The sequence below is a fragment of the Chiloscyllium punctatum genome, chromosome 7, assembly GCF_047496795.1.
Source record: "Chiloscyllium punctatum isolate Juve2018m chromosome 7, sChiPun1.3, whole genome shotgun sequence".
NCBI classification, from domain to species: Eukaryota; Metazoa; Chordata; class Chondrichthyes; order Orectolobiformes; family Hemiscylliidae; genus Chiloscyllium; species Chiloscyllium punctatum.
The window spans coordinates 105,466,053-105,486,477 of NC_092745.1; the positions used below are offsets into that span (position 1 = coordinate 105,466,053).

At 42.5% G+C, this 20,425-nt stretch overlaps 1 protein-coding gene across 5 annotated transcripts in view; it reads right to left on the reverse strand.

Annotated features, from left to right (window-relative positions):
* Positions 1 to 1,636, reverse strand: part of st3gal3a (ST3 beta-galactoside alpha-2,3-sialyltransferase 3a) — a 503,401-nt gene extending 501,765 nt beyond the window's left edge. For all 5 annotated transcript variants that reach the window (XR_011961176.1, XM_072574509.1, XM_072574508.1 and 2 more), the window contains exon 1: positions 1,307 to 1,636. The gene's annotated coding sequence lies outside the window, so the exon portion shown is untranslated. The remainder of the gene's footprint in view (positions 1 to 1,306) is intronic.
* Positions 1,637 to 20,425: the final 18,789 nt, after the last annotated feature.

The window sequence follows — 20,425 nt, forward strand, 5'->3', positions numbered from 1 at the left end:
ATTTTTGACAGTCTCGACCTGAACAAAAATGACAATCCTGTGGAGATGAAGTCCTGTCTTCATGTTATGGGCTGTTACCATTGTGAAACAAGATGTGCCCATCATCTAAGATGGAACAGATTTTGGCTGCTTTTGGCATTTTAAACCTGGCATTCACCAAATACTGTGGCTACCTTAGCTGTCCCCCAATCAATAACGTCGCACCACTGTATATTCTTCGCTCTATCATTGAGCTAGACAACTAACAAGGAGTATAACAGCAAAACCGGGTAGGGCAGAAGCAAAATACTGTGGTCAGAGCTACATAGCCTCATAATTAGCACATCAAATCAAAGTACTGCAATCCACCACAATCAAAAATGAACAGCAGTGAACACTGAAACAAACCTAGGGAAGAGGTTTCACGAACATGGTCATCATCCAACAGCAGAAGAGAAAAGGAGAGGGCCACAACTAGCAAAGAGATACAAAACAGTGAATGGAGGATGATCACCGCTCAATTATAGCACGTAGCATTGTACTACAGCCTCGCAAACATCTGACGCCAAAGACTTCACTTCAGTCCAATCACGTCAGTGGCAGCATGTTATTTCAGTAACACTTTTTATTTACAAAAGCAGTTTTTCATGAACAGAGGGTATAATAATCCTTAAGTATCCAGACAGTTTTGAACTCATGACTTCATTTTTTTGGCTTGCAGACGTAAATTCCAAAAACTATCCCCTCCCTATATCAGCGACAAGTATATTCTTGTTGCTGCTACCCGGGGAATGTCAATGATAGGTGTCAGAACAGATCCTGCATCTTGACTGCTATATATCCGACCAGAGCTCAAGACCCTGGAGAATACCATAACGGCTATTAAAGCTGGAGTCAATCGAAGAACGCTTAAGCAAATATCCGTATTGACAGGGTCTGCACTCAATTATATCATAACCTACCAAATCTTAAACTGGTCTACATGTAGCCTCACTGTGGTGAATAAACTGAAGTTACATCATCGATGTACACAACCTTTCTTAATTAAGTGAAAATCGAAAGGCAAGCAAATATAAAACACTGTTCTCATCAATGTCACTTTAACTTATAGGCTTATACCCCGCACTTTGCCTCTAGTCGTTAGCAATTAATGCTCAATTTTTTTACAAAAAAAAGCGCTAGGTCGAGTTGCAATTGGTACTCGTACCTACCACACTCCAGCATTTAATCAAAATCCTTCTGTGCCCAGCCCACTGCTTAAACAGATAGTCGAACACCAACATCGCAAAAACCGTCAACTCTTGCGGACAAGAGACACTCGACGTACCGTCCGATAACGTATTAATCCCAAGGCCGTGGCTGCTCATTACTGTTTAACACTTGACAGATCAATCGGCTACTCATCACACCAAGGGCTGGAGCACACATAGCAACCGCTTACTGATGTGAGTTGGGGGATGGGGATGGAGGTGGTCGCCCTGCATAAGCGTACCCAAATTCAAAAGTTTCCGACCTCTTGGACTTCATTGCTACCTGTGATCCTTTCCCCCTCCCTGACTAAATTGATTCGTTAAAATCGGGGGCCATCTCCCCCGTCCCCGTGCTACATTTGTCCGTTACGCCGCAATCAAACGCTTCGGTGCGTGCCAGGCATCCAACACCGCGCATGCGTACTCAATTCGACGACGACTGCGTTGCAGCGCACGGTTCAGTCAGAGGCGTGAGTATCTCCGCCTCCAATCTTTAAAGTATGTGCTGTGCCGCTGTCAACTGATTTCCCTGGGAATGGGGGTTAGGTTCTTACTTTGTTCTGTTTTCTACCTTCTCCTTCGCACCTCTGGTCATTTCTTCGCCATCGAATCGCACCGCCTCCCACCCCCGTTCAATCTTGCATCTGTTTCTCCGTTAGCTTTCCGAAGGCCACTTGGTGGCGACGCACAGACCCCTCCCCCTCTAGCCCACCGCACAGCCGCTCCAGTGAACGAGGAATCCGAAGCCTGCGCAGTTCCTCTGTTGATCCGAATACAGGCGGCATCCAATGTCCCTGAGACCAACCAAACAGTGATGCGTCGGCGCCATTTTGGTAAAGGAAAAAGTAGACCAATTTGGCATTTGCAACAGACTTGGTGTATCTGTTCAGCTTGGGGAAGACCGCTTGCTCGGGTAAATTTGTCAACTGGTTACTTATTTTACTGTATCATAGGCGCGAAGTCCACTCCAAATTGGCATTTACTGGGCTTTGACAAAGGGGCAGTTAGGTTAGACTCGTAATGTCAGCTCTTTTCTCTCCTTACAGATTCTGCCAGACCTGCTGAGATTTTCCAGCATTTTCTCTTTTGGCATTTACTGTCCTTTTAGTTCCATGAGCTTTCAAATCAATAAAGCATAGCGTGCTGGAAAAAGCACAGAAGCATCTGAGGAGCAAGAGAGTCGACATTTCAGGCTTAACCCATCATTAGGACTGGGGAAGGGGAAAGGGGCTGAAAAATAAATAGGGGCAGAGGAGTGGAGCTGGGGAAAGAAAGCTGGAATGGCGATCGCTGGGCGAAGATAGGAGGTGATTGTGATAGGTCAGTGGGAAGTGTGAAGTGGATAGGTAGGAAGGAAGATGAACCAGTAGGTCAGGTCAAGAGGGTAGAACCGAGTCAGTGTTGCATCTGGGATAGGGATGAGGATGGAGTTGGTGAGGGGTGGGTAGGGAGCAGGCAGATGGGAATGGAGTTGGTGAGAGGGGTGGGGGGCAGGCGGAAGATTTGGAGCTCTAACTTTGTTTACCGATCTCTTGTGCAGCACTGCATCAAATGCTTTCTGGAAGCCTATTATCCTTATCAGCCGTTCCGTGTGTTACACATAATTTGACCCTAAACAGAGTCAAAGAGACAGACGGCATGGAAACAGACCCTTCGGTCCAACTTGTCCATGCCGACCAGATATCCCAACCTAATCTAGTTCCATTTACCAGCACTTGGCCCATATGATTCATATGGTAAAAACAATGACTGCAGATGCTGAAAACCAAATACTGGATTAGTGGTGCTGGAAGAGCACAGCAGTTCATATACCCATCCAGATGCATTTTAAATGTTGCAATTGTACCAGCCTCCACCACTTCCCCTGGCAGCTCATTCCACATACGGACCAAGCTCTGCATGAAAAAGATGCCCCTTAGGTCCCTTTTATATCTTTCCCCTCTCATCCTAAATCTATGCCCTCTACTTCTGAATTCCCCCACCCCAGGGAAAAGACTTTGTCTATTTATCCTATCCATGCCCCTCATAATTTTATAAACCTCTGAGGTCACCCCTCAGCCTTTGACGCTCCAGGGAAAATAGCCCCAGCCTATTCAGTCTCTCCTTATTGCTCAATCATCCACCTTGGCAACATCCTTGTAAATCCTTTCTGAATCCTTTCAGGTTTCACAACGTCCTTCCAGTAGGAAGGAGACCCAAATTGTACACAACATTTCAAAAGTGGCCTAACCAACTTCCTGCACAGCCAAAATATGACCTCTCAACTCCTATACTCAATGCTCTGACCAATAAAAGAAGGCATACTAAACGCCTTCTTCACTATCCCATTGACATGCAACTCTGCTTCCAAGAAGGTTTATGAACCTGCACTCCAAGGTCTCTCTGTTCAGCAACACTCCCTAGGACCTCATCATTAAGTGTATATGTCCTGCTAAGATTTGCTTTCCCAAAATGCAACACCTCACATTTATCAAGATTAAACTCCATCTGCCACTCCTGAGTCCATTGGCCCATCTGATCAAGATCCGTTGTAATCTAAGGTAACCTTAGAACATAGAACATAGAACATAGAACAATACAGCACAGAACAGGCCCTTCGGCCCACGATGTTGTGCCGAACTTCTATCCTAGATTAAGCACCCATCCATGTACCTATCCAAATGCCGCTTAAAGGTCGCCAATGAATCTGACTCTACCACTCCCACGGGCAGCGCATTCCATGCCCCCACCACTCTCTGGGTGAAGAACCCACCCCTGACATCTCCCCTATACCTTCCACCCTTCACCTTAAATTTATGTCCCCTTGTAACACTCTGTTGTACCCGGGGAAAAAGTTTCTGACTGTCTACTCTATCTATTCCTCTGATCATCTTATAAACCTCTATCAAGTCACCCCTCATCCTTCGCCGTTCCAACGAGAAAAGGCCGAGAACTCTCAACCTATCCTCGTATGACCTACTCTCCATTCCAGGCAACATCCTGGTAAATCTTCTCTGCACCCTCTCCAAAGCTTCCACATCTTTCCTAAAGTGAGGCGACCAGAACTGCACACAGTACTCCAAATGTGGCCTAACCAAAGTCCTGTACAGCTGCAACATCACCTCACGACTCTTGAATTCAATCCCTCTGCTAATGAACGATAATACTCCATAGGCCTTCTTACAAACTCTATCCACCTGAGTGGCAACCTTCAAAGATCTATGTACATAGACCCCAAGATCCCTCTGTTCCTCCACCTGACCAAGAACCCTACCATTAACCCTGTATTCCGCATTCTTATTTGTTCTTCCAAAATGGACAACCTCACACTTGGCAGGGTTGAACTCCATCTGCCACTCCTCAGCCCAGCTCTGCATCATATCTAAGTCCCTCTGCAGCCGACAACAGCCCTCCTCACTGTCCACAACTCCACCTATCTTTGTATCATCTGCAAATTTACTGACCCACCCTTCGACTCCCTCATCTAAGTCATTAATAAAAATTACAAACAGCAGAGGGCCCAGAACTGATCCCTGCGGAACTCCACTTGTAACTGGACTCCATGCTGAATATTTACCATCTACCACCACTCTCTGACTTCGACCGGTTAGCCAGTTTTCTATCCAATTGGCCAAATTTCCCTCTATCCCATGCCTCCTGACTTTCCGCATAAGCCTACCATGGGGAACCTTATCAAATGCCTTACTAAAATCCATGTACACTACATCCACTGCTCTACCCTCATCCACATGCTTGGTCACCTCCTCGAAGAATTCAATAAGACTTGTAAGGCAAGACCTACCCTTCACAAATCCGTGCTGGCTGTCCCTAATCAAGCAGTGCCGTTCCAGATACTCGTAAATCCTATCCCTCAGTACCCTTTCCATTACTTTGCCTACCACAGAAGTAAGACTAACTGGCCTGTAATTCCCGGGGTTATCCCTATTCCCTTTTTTGAACAGGGGCACAACATTCGCTACTCTCCAGTCCCCTGGTACCACCCCCGTTGCCAGTGAAGACGAGAAGATCATTGCCAACGGTACTGCAATTTCCTCTCTTGCTTCCCACATAATCCTAGGATATATCCCGTCAGGCCCGGGGGACTTGTCTATCCTCAAGTTGTTCAAAATGTCCAACACATCTTCCTTCCTAACAGATATCTCTTCTAGCTTATCAGTCCGTTTCACACTCTCCTCTTCAACAATACAGTCCCTCTCGTTCGTAAATACTGAAGAGAAGTACTTGTTCAAGACCTCTCCTATCTCTTCCGACTCAATACACAGTCTCCCACCACTGTCCTTGATCGGACCTACCCTCGTTCTCGTCATTCTCAGGTTTCTCACATACGCATAGAATGCCTTGGGGTTATCCTTGATCCTATCCGCCAGGGATTTTTCATGCCCTCTCTTAGCTCTCCTAATCCCTTTCTTCAGGTCCCTTCTGGCTATCCTGTATCCCTCCACTGCTCTGTCTGAACCTTGTTTCCTCAACCTTATGTAAGCCTCCTTCTTCCTCTTTACTAGACATTCAACCTCCCTCGTCAACCAAGGCTCCCTCACACGACCATTTCTTTCCTGCCTGATCGGTACATACATATCAAGGACACGTCGTATCTGCTCCTTGAAAAAGTCCCACATTTCCACCACATCCTTCCCTGACAGCCTATGCTCCCAACGTATGCTCCTCAAATCCTGTCTTACAGCATCGTAATTTCCCTTCCCCCAATTGTAAAAACTTCCTTGTTGTGTGCACCTATCCCTCTCCATAACCAAGGTGAAAGTGACAGAATTGTGGTCGCCATCACCAAAATGTTCACCCACTAACAAGCCCACCACTTGTCCCGGTTCGTTACCGAGTACCAAATCCAATATGGCCTCCCCTCTGGTTGGACAATCTACGTACTGCGTTAGAAAAGCTTCCTGGACACACTGCACAAACACCGCCCCATCCAATCTACTTGATCTAAAGAGCTTCTTCAGTGTCCACCACACCTCCAATTTTGGTGTCATCTGCAAACTTACTAACTATACCTCCTATATTCATATCCAAATGAAGAAAAGTAGTGCTTTTCCAAATACATGTACATCCTGTCCCTCAGAATTCCCTCCAACAACTTGCCCACCACTGACGTCAGGCTCACAGGTCTATAGTTCCCTGGCTTGTCCTTACCACCTTTATTAAATAATGGTACCACGTTAGCCAACGTCCAGTCTTCGGGCACCTCACCTGTGACTATCGATGATATAAATATCTCAGCAAAAGGCCCAGCAATCACTTCCCTAGATCTCCACAGAGTTCTAAGGTGCACCTGATCATATCCTGGGGATTTACCTACCTTTATGCATTGAACTGGCACTTTCCCCTGCCACCGCAGGAACTATAAAACCTGCAGCCACACCTCCTCCCTCACCTCTATCCAAGACCCTAAAGGAGCCTTTCACATCCAAAGTTTTACTTGCACATCCACTAATATCATTTATTGTATCCGTTGCTCCCGATGGAGTCTCCTCTACATTGGGGAGACTGGGCGCCTCCTAGCAGAGCGCTTTAAGCAACATCTCCGGGACACCCGCACCTATCAACCACACTGCCCAGTGGCCCAACATTTCAACTCCCCCTCCGACTCTGCCGAGGACATGGAGGTCCTGGGCCTCCTTCACCGCCGCTCCCTCACCACCAGACGCCTGGAGGAAGAACGCCTCATCTTCTGCCTTGGAACACTTCAACCCCAGGGCATCAATGTGGACTTCAACAGTTTCCTCATTTCCCCTTCCCCCACCTCACCCTAGTTCTAAACTTCCAGCTCAGCACTGTCCCCATGACTTGTCCGGACTTGTCCTACCTGCCTATCTCCTTTTCCACCCATCCACTCCACCCTCTCCTCCCTGACCTATCACCTTCATCCCTTCCCCCACCTCACCCATTGTCCTCTATGCTACTTTCTCCCCACCCCCACCCTCCTCTAGCTTATCTCTCCACGCTTCAGGCTCATTGCCTTTATTCCTGATGAAGGGCTTTTGCCCGAAACGTCGATTTCGAAGCTTGAACTGCTGTGCTCTTCCAGCACCACTAATCCAGAATCTGGTTTCCAGCATCTGCAGTCATTGTTTTTACCATACAAGAAAATAGGTCCAAAGAAGCACGACGACTGGGGCCATCTAGTAACACATACTTGTATTGAACAGATTATTCGCACCTTGAAGATGCAACTTGGGTGTTCCCTTTCAGTACAAGCTACCAGGGTGTCTCACATACAAACACAAAGAATATTGGAGAAACACGGCAAAACAGTCATATCAAATATTAACTCCTTCCATAGATGTTGTCAGACCTACTGAACTTGTCCCGCATTCTCTATGTTTGTTTCAAATTTTCAACATCCCTGCAGTATTTTGCATTTATTTGGGCATCACACATTATGGTTGTTTTGCTACATGCTGTATAACATAATTCTACAAAGCGGTCTGGAGCTGGATAAAGTGAATGATCTGCTATACAACTCTTCCTCTGATGAAGACTAGAGAGATAAAGGTGTTACTGCAGATGCACGTGATTCATGATTGACAGGCTGGCATGACCACAAGGTTCATGCTGATTTAGCAATACTAAATATTGAAGCCTTCCAGCCTTCTGAAAAATGGCTCTACGACTCATCCTCCATCAAAAAGTGAAATTGTCCAGAATGCACATCTGAATAATTCCACTGCCAGCCAAAAACACTAAGAATGGAGCCACAAGAGGCAGCATGGTGCCTCACAGCACCAGGAATCCAGTTCGATTCAAGCCTTGGGCGGCTGTCTGTGTGGAGTTTGCACATTCTCCCCGTGTCTGCACAGATTTCCATCAGGTGCTCCCATTTCCTCCCAAAGTCCGAAGATGTGCAGGTTAGGTGATTGGCCATGTTAAATTGCCCGTTGTGTTCAGGAATGTGTAAGTTAGGTGCATTAGTCAGGGGAAATGTAAAATAATAGGGTTGGGGAATGGGTCTAGGTGGGATACTCTTTGAAGGTTCGGTGTGGACTTGTTTTGGCCAAATGGCCTGTTTCCACATTGTAGGGATTCTATCATTCTATGATCACAGACCTTGCAACAGCACCAAGCCCAGGCATGCATTCATCATCATTAATATGAATTTCACTTTTCTCACTAAACTATAAAAAGAAACCTCTTATCAATGTCATGATAAATAATCATAGCTAGATTATTCAAAAGGAAGAACTTCAACAAAGTGACCCATTAGGCATAGTTAACATCATGCCCATATCTATGGTTTACTTTCCCAGTGGCTAGGAAGAGAAGGAAGTAGCCTTCTCTGTTGTATCTATCTAAGGCTGAAATGCCTATCAAAGCCATGGAGATGCCCATGTGGGCTTCTTCATAGGTTGCTGCACCGGTCTCATTGCAGGAGAAGCCATTGTCATCGGACCTTTACCGGGAGGGTGCTGAGTTGAAAGGTCCAAGGAATGACCAAAAAACTGAAAGAACTGCAAATGCTAGAAATTTTAAAAAAAGAATTGCTGGAAAAACTCAGCAGGTCTGGTAGCATCTATGGAGAAAAATCAGAGTTGATGTTTTGGATCCAGGAATGATTAGGGTGATTATGACCAAGGGATAGTCCCCCTCATTAACCACTTTAATTGCCTTACACGCTGGATGAGACCATCAGCTGAGACACAGCTGGCATTCACCTCATGTATCTCTGTGCCAGTGACAATAAGTGTTCCATGCTATAGAGAGTCTAACTATTTCTGTGCATGTCTCCTATATACACACTATATAGCATATGGCTCTTCAGGAGGAGTTGAAAGACTCCTGAGCTATGAGAGAGCACATACACTTCATAAACACTCTATTGTCTGTCTGTGGCTTTACAATGCCTCAGGACGCTGACATATGGAGAAGTATCTGCATCAAATAAGAAAACCTTCATTGTGCATGACACTCAAGACACAGCACCTTCACACAGTGAAGCAAGGCCTGTCTGTCATCTAACAGGATTGCCACAGCCGATTCTGCTTCACTGCTCTCTTGCTCAGGTATTGTACTGCTTACACAGTGTTAAGTCTTTTGATGTTGATTCAGGCCTAACCGAGGTTACTGTACTGGTGGATGGTGGAAGTACGAAGTAGTTGACAGTTCAGCTCTGTAAAGTCATTCACTGTGCCTAGCAAAATTAATCCACTAGATGGAATGGAGGGAAACTTGGCAAGATGGATCAGAAACTGATTTAGTAATAGGACACAAAGGGTAGTGCCAGGAGGCTGTTTGAGTGTCTGAAGGTCGGTGTCCAGCGGTGTACCACAAGGATCAGTACTGGGACCTTTATTGTTTATTATGTACATAAATGATGTAGATGAAAATGTGGGAGGAATTTGCAGGGGACACCAAGATTGGTAGTGGTTCATAGCAAAAAAGGTAGTTATAGGTTACAGGAAGATGTAGATGGGATGGGCAGAACAGTTGCAGATGGTACTTAACCCTGATAAGTGCTAGGTGATGCACTTTGGTAGAAGAAACAAGATGAGTGAGTATTTAACGAATGGCAGAAAAGAGGTATCTTGGGGTAATTAATCACAGATCCTTGAAGTCGACAGAGCACATGAATAGGATAATTAAGGTGGCATATGGAACACTTGCTTTCATTAGTCGTGGCATAGAGTATAAGAGTAAGAATGTAATGAAGTTATACAGGATGTTGCTCAGGCCACAACTAGAGTACTGTGTGTGGTTCCAGTCACCTCACTACGGGAAGCATGTGATAGCACTGGAGGGGATACCAAAATATTGCCTGGGATGGAGAAATTGAGCTTTAAAGGAGAAACTGAATGGACTTGGAGTTTTTTTCTTTAGAGCAGAGAATATTGAGGTTCAAGGTAAAGATTAAGGAGTATAAAGATTATGATAGGTATGGATGAGGTGAACAGAGAGCAACTGTTCCCCTTGTTAAGAGGGAAATCATGAGAGGACATACTTTTAAGGTAAAGGGCAGGAGGTTCGAAGGGGATTCTGGGAAAAAAACTTTCACTCAGTGGTGAGAATCTGGAATGCACTGCCTGGGAAAGTAATGGAGGCTGGAAATCTTACATAGTACTTGATGAGCACTTCAATATCATAATATTCAAAGATAAGGGATTTGCGCACTTTTAGTGGTAGTTATATCAGTGCAGATACTATGGGCCAAAAGGCTTTTTTCTGCACTCAATAAAATAGATTTTCTCATGAATCTATGTCAAGGGTTGTCACTCTCAAGTCACCTCCGAAATTGAGCGCTCGTTCATATTTGAACCACGGCTGAACTGAGGTCAAGAGCTGAGTGGCCCTGGTGGAAACCTAGCTAGGCATCATTGAGCAGATCATTGCTAAACAGGTGAATAGAGAATAGACTAATGGGGTGGTAATTGGCCAGGTTACATTTGTCTTGCTTTGTGTGTACAGGAAACACCTGGGCAATTTTCCATATTGTTGGATAGATGCCAATGTTGCAACTATAGTGGAACAGATAGGGGAGCAACAAATTCTGGAGCACAAGTCTTCAGTAATATTGTTGGCATATTGTCGGGGCCCATAGCCTTTGTACGATCCAGTGTCTCCAACCACTTCCTGATATCATGTGGAGTGAATCTGGCCACCAGTAGAGGAGGCTAAGATGGATCATCCAGTTGGCATTTCTACTTGAAGATTTCTGCGAATGCTTCACTGTTACCTTTTGCACTGATGAGTTGTTCTCTTCCATCATTGAGGACGAGGATATTTGTGGAGCTGTTTAATGGTCTACCATCATTCACACTAGATATGGTCGGACTGCAGAACTTAGATCTCATTAGTTGGTTGTGGGATCACTTAGCTCTATCTATCACTTCCTGTTTATGTTGTTTGACACACAAGTAGTCCTTTTTGGTGGCTTCACTCCCAGGTTGATGCCATCTTCAGTTATGCCTGGTGCTGCTCCTGGTGATGTCCTCCTGCACTTTCCATTGAGCCAGAGATGATCCCCTGGCTTGATGGGGTATGCTGGGCAGAGGTTGCAGATTGTGCTGGAATACAATTCTGCTGCTGTTGATGGCCCCCCAGTGCCTTAATGGATGCCCAGTCTTGAGTTGCTAAATCATTTCAAAGTCTGTCCCATTTCACAAAGTGATAGTGCCATACAACATGATGGAGGATGTTCTCAATGTAAAGGCAGGACTTCATCTCTACAAGGACCGTGCGATGATCACTCATAGTGATACTGTCATAAACAGATGCATCTGCAGTTGGCAGATTGGTAAGGATGAAGTATGTTTTTCCTCTTGATCATTCCAAGATGCAGTCTATCTCCTTTAGGATCCAAGCAGCTTGATCAGCAGTGCTGCTGCTGAGGCACATTTGGTATTGGATATTGAAATTCCCCAGCTAGAGTACATTTTGCACCCTTGCAATCCTCTTTGCTGCCTCCAAGTGTTTTTCAAGAATACTGATTCATCAGCCAAGGGAGAGCATGACTATCAGCAAAAGGTTTCCTTGCCCATGTTTAACCTGAAACCATGAGACTTCATGGCGTCCGAAGTCAATGTTGAGGACTCCCAGGGTAACTCTTTCCTAACTGTACATCATTGTGCCACCACCTTTGCTGGCTTTATCCTTCCTGTGGCACAGGAAATATCCAGGGATGATGATGATGATCGTATCTGGGACATAGTCATACTCATGGAATCACACCTTACATACAAAGTCAGTCTGTAGCTTGACTAGTCTGTGAGACATCTCACCCAATTTTGGCACTGGCACGCATATGTTAGTAAGGACAACATTGCAGTCAACAAGGCTGTTTTTGCTGTTGTCTTTTGCTGTGCCTTGGTCAATGCCAGGTGGTCTATCCAGTTTCACTTCTTTGTTGAGACTTTGTAGTGATTGACACAACTAATTGGCTTGCTAGGGCTAGGCCATTTGAGGGCATTTGAGTGTCAACTACATTGCTCTGCCTCTGGAGTCATGTTAAGGCCGGGCCAGGCGAGAATAGCAGATTTCCTTCCACCAAAGACATGGAAGTGGATGGGTTTTTTCTGACCATTTTCAATGGTCGTCAGTAGATTCTTATCATTCTCATAGTGAAACCAAGCAGAAAATATGGACTGACTTCTCTTAAAATATTTTCTTAATTTATGTGTGATCGTTACGGTTTAATGTTCACTGTCCAGGTCAATATTTATTCCTCAACCAACATGAATGCAAACAGATAATTTTCTTGCTATTACGGACTGTTGTTTGTTAGAGCTTACTGTGCACAAACTGGCTGTCAGCTTTCTGTATTACAAAAGTGACTACACTTAACACGTTAGCTTTTTAGTACTTTTGAATGTCCTAAGGGTATGAAAGGCACTTACAAATTAATTATTTGTGGGTAATAATGAGTTACAATGTCAGTGGAATTAATTGGATAAATTTTTAAAACTGAAATGGTAGAAACTGCTGAAGGAATTATCGATCCATCACATAACATCTAATTGTTTCCACCACTAACTGTGCACCAGTCTTTGAGTGGTGCACTAAATACTGACTCAGAACAGTACAGCACAATACAGGCCCTTTGGCCCTTGATGTTGTGCCGGCCTTTTATCCTATTCTAAGATGAAACTAACCTACATACCCTTCATTTTACTATCATCCATATGCCTATCCAAGAGTCATTTAAATGTCCCTAATGCATCTGACTCTACTACCATTGCTAGCAGTGCATTACACAGAGTGGTGGGTGCATGGAAAGAACCTACCTCTGACATCTCCCCTAAAAACTTTCCTCCAATCACCTTAAAATTATGTCCCCTCATGACAGCCATTTGCACCCTGGGAAAAAGTCTCTGGCTGTCCACTCTATCTATGCCTCTTATCACCTTATACACCTCTATCAAGTCACCTCTCATCCTTCTTCGCTCCAATGAGAAAAGCCCTTGCACCCTCAACCTTTCTTCATAAGACATGTCCTCCAGTCCAAGCAACATCCTGATAAATCTTCTCTGTACCCTCTCAAAAGCTTCCATATCCTTCCTATAATGAGGCAACCAGAACTGAACAAAATATTCCAAGTGTGGTCTAACCAGGGCTTTGGAAAGCTGCAGTGTAACCTCATGGCTCTTAAAAAATGTGTGTGGTGTGTTGACTTTCATTAGCAGGGAGATTGAGTTTAACAAAGTTGGGTGACAACTTTGAAGGAATCAGTAGATGTGAACCCCAAGATCCCTCTGTTCCTCCACACTGCCAAGAATCTTGTCTTAAACCTTGTAATCTGCATTCAATTACAACCTTCCAAAATGAATCACTTCACACTTTTCCAAGTTGAACTTCATCTGCTACTTCTCAGCCCAGCTCTGCATCCTGTCAATGTCCCGTTGCAACCTAACAGCCCTCCACGCTATCCACAACTCCACCAACCTCATGTCATCGACAAACTTACTAACCCACCCTTCCATTTCTTCATCTAAGTCATTTATAAAGATCACATTTAAAAAGGTGGATTATAAAATCCTAATGAATAAATGGAATAATTTCTGATAAATATCAACCACCTGATGGAGTGGTGCTCCGAAAGCTAATCCTTCCAATTAAACCTGTTGGACTATAACCTGGTATTGTGTGATTTTTAATTTTGTAAACCCAACACAAATCACTCTTAGTGATTCATGAATGAATGTCACTAAGAGATTAAAGGGTATGATCGAATGGCCATTATAGAGACATGATTACAAGGAGATCGAAGCTGGGAATTAAATAATCAGGGGTCTGGGACCATTTGAAAGGACAGGCAGGAAGGGAGGATGGTGGGATAACTTTGTTAATATAAATGGAATAAGTATGATAGCAAGAAATGATCTCTGATCAGATTATGCAGAATCCATATGGATGAAGGTAAGAAATAACAAAAGGGAAGACACTGGTGGAAGTAGTCTATCGGTCCCCTAACAGAAACAAAAAAAAAGTCAGGCCATGTTAAACAAAAGCAGTACATTTATCATGGGTGACTTTAATCTACACGTAGACTGGGAAAATGAAATTGGTAAAGGTAGCTATGAGAAGGAATTCATAAAATGCATTCAGAAAGTTTTCTTTGAACAATATGTTGTGGATTTCACCAGGAATCAGACTATTTTAGATATGTATTAGATTAGATTAGATTACCCACAGCATGGAAACAGGCCCTTCAGCCCAACAAGTCCACACCGACCCCCCCCCCCCCCCCCCCACGAAGAACAACCCACCCAGACCAACTCCCCTACACTTATTCCACCTAACACTATGAGCAATTTAGCATGGCCAATTCACCTAACTTGCACATTTTTGGACTGTGGGAGGAAACCGGAGCACCTGGAGGAAATCCACGCAGACACGGGGAGAATGTGCAAACTCCACACAGACAGTTGCTGAGGTGGGAAATGAACCCGGGTCTCTGGTGCTGTGAGGCAGCAGTGCTAACCACTGTGCCACCGTATGGTAATATGTAAGAGGCAGACTGAAGAAATGATCTTAGCATAAGAGATGCCCTGGAGAACAGCAACAATACATGGTAGGATTTATCATTCAGTCTGACATTTGGAAACTTGCATTGCAAATAAACATGCTAAACCTACATAAGGTTAGCTATCAAATTGTGAGAGTAAAACATACAGTGTGGCAAAAATTCATTGTCAACCAGAGGATTGGGAAAGTTGTAACAGCCAACAAAATATGACAAAAAATAATAAAATGAAGAAAATCAAGAATATGGGTAAACTAGGAAGTAATAGAAAAATGTATAGGAAGAGCTTATTTAAATGTATAAAAAAAATGAAGAGAGGGGCCAAAGTGAACATAGGTTCCTTAGAGAAGGAGGCTGGAAAAATAACACAGGGAATTAGGAAATGGAAGAGGAGTTGAAGAAATATTTTGCATCACGGTAAAGGACATTACTGGTATTCCAAAAGTGCAAAGTGATCAAGGAGTTTAAAGTAGTAGGATGGTGATGGTGGGGTGGGAATAAACACAATAAAATCACTAGTGAACAAGTACTCGGGGAAACTAAAAGAGCTGAAGGACAATAAGTCTTCATAGCCTAGTGGGTTGCATCCAAGGATTTTAAAGGAAGTAGTTACAGAGTTGGTGGATGCACAGAGAAGTAATCTTCTAAGAACATTTAGATTTGGGAAAAGTCCCAGAGGATTAGAAAATTGACAATGTAACAAATGTTTGAAAAGGGAGGGAGAAAAAGGAAAGGTAACTACAGGCCAGTTAGTTTAACATTTGTCATTGGTAAAATGTTAGATTCTATTATAATGAATGTAATAATGGATCATTTAGAAATTTGAAGATAAAGCAACCTCTGCATGATTTCATGAAGGGGAAATCATAACTCGTAAATATAAATTAAAAATTTTTTGAGGAGATAGCAAGCAGAATAAAGGTGGACCAGTATATGCAATGTATTTGGATTTCCTAAAGATGTTTAATAAGGTACCACAAATAAGGCTGTTGGGGCCACATTTATTTACAATATACAAATAGTTCTTCTATAACGCAATAGTTGAGTTCTTGTGCAACCACGTGTAATAGAAAAATAGCACTTTAGAAACAGCGCTTAAAGTGTTGGTGATACAATCTCATGTTATAGCCAACACATGTTTTAAAAATGCACACTTTAGAAACAGTGTCAATCGTGTTACAGCAAATTCATGGTATAGCAGAATGACCTGTATATTAATGACTTCAATAACAGAAGTGAATATACTATTGCCTAGCTTGCACATGATACAAAAATAGATGCGTAGGCAAATATTGAAGCTGACACAAACAATTAAGTGATTGGCGAAAACTTGACAGATGAAACTTAATGTGGGAAAATGTGAGGTTATAAACTTAGGCAGGAAGAATACAAGAACTGAATATTATTTAAATGATAGAAAATTGCAGAAATCTGAAGCACACAGGGATTTGGGAGTCATCATGCATGAATCACAAGAAGCTGGCATCTAGGTTCAGCAGGTAATAGGGAAGGCAAATGGGTCGTTGGGCTTTGTTTTGAAGGGAATGGAGCATTAAAATAGGGAGGTTTTACTAAAATTGTACAAGGCACTAGTTAACTACAACTGAATAATATAAACAATTTTGTTTCCCCTTATCTAAGGAAAGATATACTCAAGTTAGAAGCAATCCAGAGAAGGTTCACTCAGTTGACTCCGATTATGGAGAGATTTTCTTATGAGGAAATGTTAAGTAGATTAGGCTCGTACCATTGCAATTTAGAAGAATGAGAGAAGACTCTATTGAAACTTAAAAAGGTTATTAGGGAGCTTGATAGGGTATATGTTGGGTGGTCGTTTTCCATTGTGGACAAGTCTAGTACCAGAAGGCAAAGTTGCATAATTTGCCTGTTGAAAACAGGTGCGAAGAAGTGTCTTCCCTCAGAGCATAGCGAATCTGTGGAATTCTTTACTGTAGTGAGCTATCAAGACTGAGTAATTAAGTATATTGAAAGTTGTGGTAGATTTTTAATAGTAAGGGAATCAAGGGTTATGAGGATAACAAAAATAGAGTTGAGAATTATCTCATTGTGAAGAGCAGACTTGACAAGCTGAATGCTCCTCCAGCTAATGGTCTTAACTACATTAAAATGTCACTAAGAACATTCTCAATAAATGCATCAATGTAAAAATTATAACTAGATACTAAAAGCATTGTGTCGAACTGGAACAAATTATTTCAAGAACACAATTGAAAGCCACACAGAAGCTTGGTAACTTGAAATGGACACGAAAGGAACAATTCCAATCCAACTTAATACCCTAAAAAGTCTATTGCATGGATTTTTAAAAGGTAGTGGTGGCAAAACTCTTGCCATTCGCCATCATCGTGCTGACAAAAATATCTGGACTCCACTGTTAAACAGAACAACATGGAAATCCAGAAGCTGGTGTCAGTGATTATACTTCTCCAGAATATATGATATTGAGGCATTTTCAGACTGCAATCAATAGGAAACCAGAAGAATTGACAAGAACTTTCAATACTGCACTGCACATGTTGTTATAAAAAAGTTTAAAGGTTATAACCTGTTTAATAAGATGTAATTAGATGCATAATGTGTATTAACATCATAATAATTATTAAACACCTTTACATCTGATGGGCAATTCTTACTGATTTTGGAATTACATTATTTTCAATTATGATAACAGCTCATTTTTATAAGAGTTAAAATAAGTCAATATAACTCTTCTTCAGAACTTAAACTCGGTTTCTGTCTCCAGAGATGTTGAGAGATCTGCTGAGTTTCTCTTGCACTTTAATTACAGAACAATAATGATCTGGATGCCTAATGCCATAACATTAACTTTATTTACCAACTAAGCCATGTTGGTGACCTTTGCATTCAAGATAAAGGACCTAAAGATAAAAGTCCAAAATCAAAATTGCTTTGATGCAGACTGCAACTCTAAGATTTTCCAGTTAGCAAACTAGCCAAGTTTTGGGGTCACTGAGTGTTAGTTTGTGCTTGAACAATATGGTAGCTCAGACTGTGCCTGCACATTATTTATATGCTTTATACATGTATTAGGAGCAAGCAGGTAGCAAGGGAAAGAGTAGTCCCACTCAAGAATAAAGGAGAGAGGTTGTGTGTGGAGCCAGATGAAATGGGTGAGATCTTTAATGAGTAGTTTACATTGGTATTCACCAAAGTGGACCATGAGGATATTGAGGTAAGGGAAAGGGGGATGAATACCCTTGGGCAGGTCAACATAGAACAAGAAAAAAATTGTTGAGTGTCTTGAAATACATTAAGTTGGACAAGCATCCCGGGCCAGACAGGATCTATCCAAGGACACTGGAAGTCAAAGGAGGAAGTAGCTGGGGCCTTAATAGATATCTTTGCATCCTCGTTGGCCTCAGATGAGGTTCCAGAGGACTGGAGAATGGCCAATGTTGTTCCTTTCTTTCTGAAAGGAAACAGACAAACCAGGTAATTACAGGCTGGTGAACCTGACGTCTGTGGCGGGGAAGCCATTGGAGCAGATACTGAGAAATGGGATTTATTCACATTTGAAAGTGAATGGACTCATTAGTGATAGGCAGTATGGGTTTGTGCAAGGGAAGTCTTGTCTCACCAACTTGATTGAGTTTTTGAAGAGGTGACAAAAATGATTCAGGAGGGAAGGACAGTGGATGTTGTCTATATGGATTTTAGTAAGGCTGGTACATAAGGTAGATCTCATGGGATCCAGAATGAGCCAGATGGATACAAAACAAAGACAAAGAATTGTAATGCAAGGGTTTTTTTGGAATGGAGATCAGTAACTAATGGTGTTCCACAGGGATCAGTGCTGGGATTGTTGTTTGTAATATATAAAAATGATCGGGAGGAAAATGTAGGTTGTCTGATTAGTAAGTTTGAAGATGACACCAAAATTGGCAGAGTTGCAGATAGTGAGGAAGATTGTCAAAGGATACAGCAAGATATAGATGGATTGCAAATTTTGGTAGAGAAATGGTAGATGGAATTTAATCCAGACAAATGCGAGGTGATGCAGTTTGGAAGGTCAAATCTGGGTGTGAATCATGCAATAAATGGCGTAACCCTTAGGAGTATTAACATTCAGAGAGGGATCTGAGCATACAGGTCCACAGATCCCTGAAATTGGCAACACGAGCAGATAAGGTGATCAAGAAGGCGTAGAGCATGCTTGCCTTCTTTGGCTGGGGCAGTGAATATAAAAGTTTGCAAGTTCTGTTACAGCTGTACAAAATTTTAGTTAGGCCACATTTGGAGTATTTATGCAGTTCTGGTCATCACATTAGCAGAAGGACGTGGATGCTTTGGAGAGGGTGCAGAGATGGTTTACCAGGATGTAACCTATTCTGGAGAGTTTTACGTAAGAGGAGAGGCTGTGTAAACTCGGATAATTTTCCCTGGAAAGATGGAGGCTGAAGGGGTGACCTGATCGAGGTCTACAGAATTATGAGAGGCATAGATAGGGTAGATAGTCAGAGGATTTTTCCCCTAGGTGGAAAGGTCAACTACAGTAGGGTACAGAGATTCAAGGTGAGAGGGGCAAGTTAATGGAGAAGTACGGGGAATTTTTTTCAGAGGGTGGTGTGTAACTGGAACACACTGCCATGGGAGGTAGTGGAAGTAGGCATGTGAGCAACATTAAGGCATATCTTGAAGTACACATGAATGTGAGGTAAACAGAGGGATAGATACGACACATAGGCAATAAGTAGTGGTTCTAAATAAGAACAAGGAAGCGACACAGGCTTGGAGTGCCAAAGGGTCTGTTTCTGTGCTGTATTGTATATTCCAGTATAGATTGTACCTAATAGGAATTCATAACTAAACTGGATCAGACACTAATGTAATGCAAGTCCATTTAAAAAAAAGTACTTCAGTCTATTTCAAATTTAAACTTCCTTGTGCAAGACTTAATTTAAAGCCATATCTCTCAGTAAAATCATTCTGCTTAATTGACGTGCATCATAAACTAATTTGTTGTGATGTATTGGTAGTGTCTCCATCTCTGAACCAAGAGGGTTTGGTTCAAGCCCCACCTGCTCTGCAGTTATGTAATAATCTCTTTGAATAGGTTGATTAGAAAATATCCAAAACTAACTTATGTTTCATTAAATCATTTTCTTTATGGCCAATTCTTAACCTTGGCTTTGTGTAAAATACAAAATACAAAAATGTAAAGTAGTTAAATAGATAGAAATTCAGGAAGCTCAAACATTTTAAATAATAATTTGCATAGTCACTATAAAATATACTTTCTACATTCAACACATAATTACCTTTCTTAAATGGGCAATGTAAATTTAAAGTCTCCGTTATCATCTTCTACCTCTCTTTAACTATGATGTTGCTTTCATTTTACGAACTGTCACTGTCATCAAGTCCTCTGTAGATCCTCCAGCACCATCACAATTACAACTGAACAGTCCTGTAAACTCCCACTGCCCACAGAGATTCTGGTCAAGCTTAACTGATAGAATTGAACTGGCAGAACCATAATTATAGATTCCTAGCTGGCTAACCTTTTTGTGGGATTGGTGAAATATTCATTCTAGTTCTATTCAGCTCTATGCTGTCACCTCTTTTTCTACTTTGTTCATGGGTTTGGGGTTGTTTGCCATTCCTGCTGACCTTCAGATCCTGCATTGTTCAAATGAAGCTCAAAGAATTCAAGTAGCTCCTGTCTATCAATTAGTCTGGAAAGTTT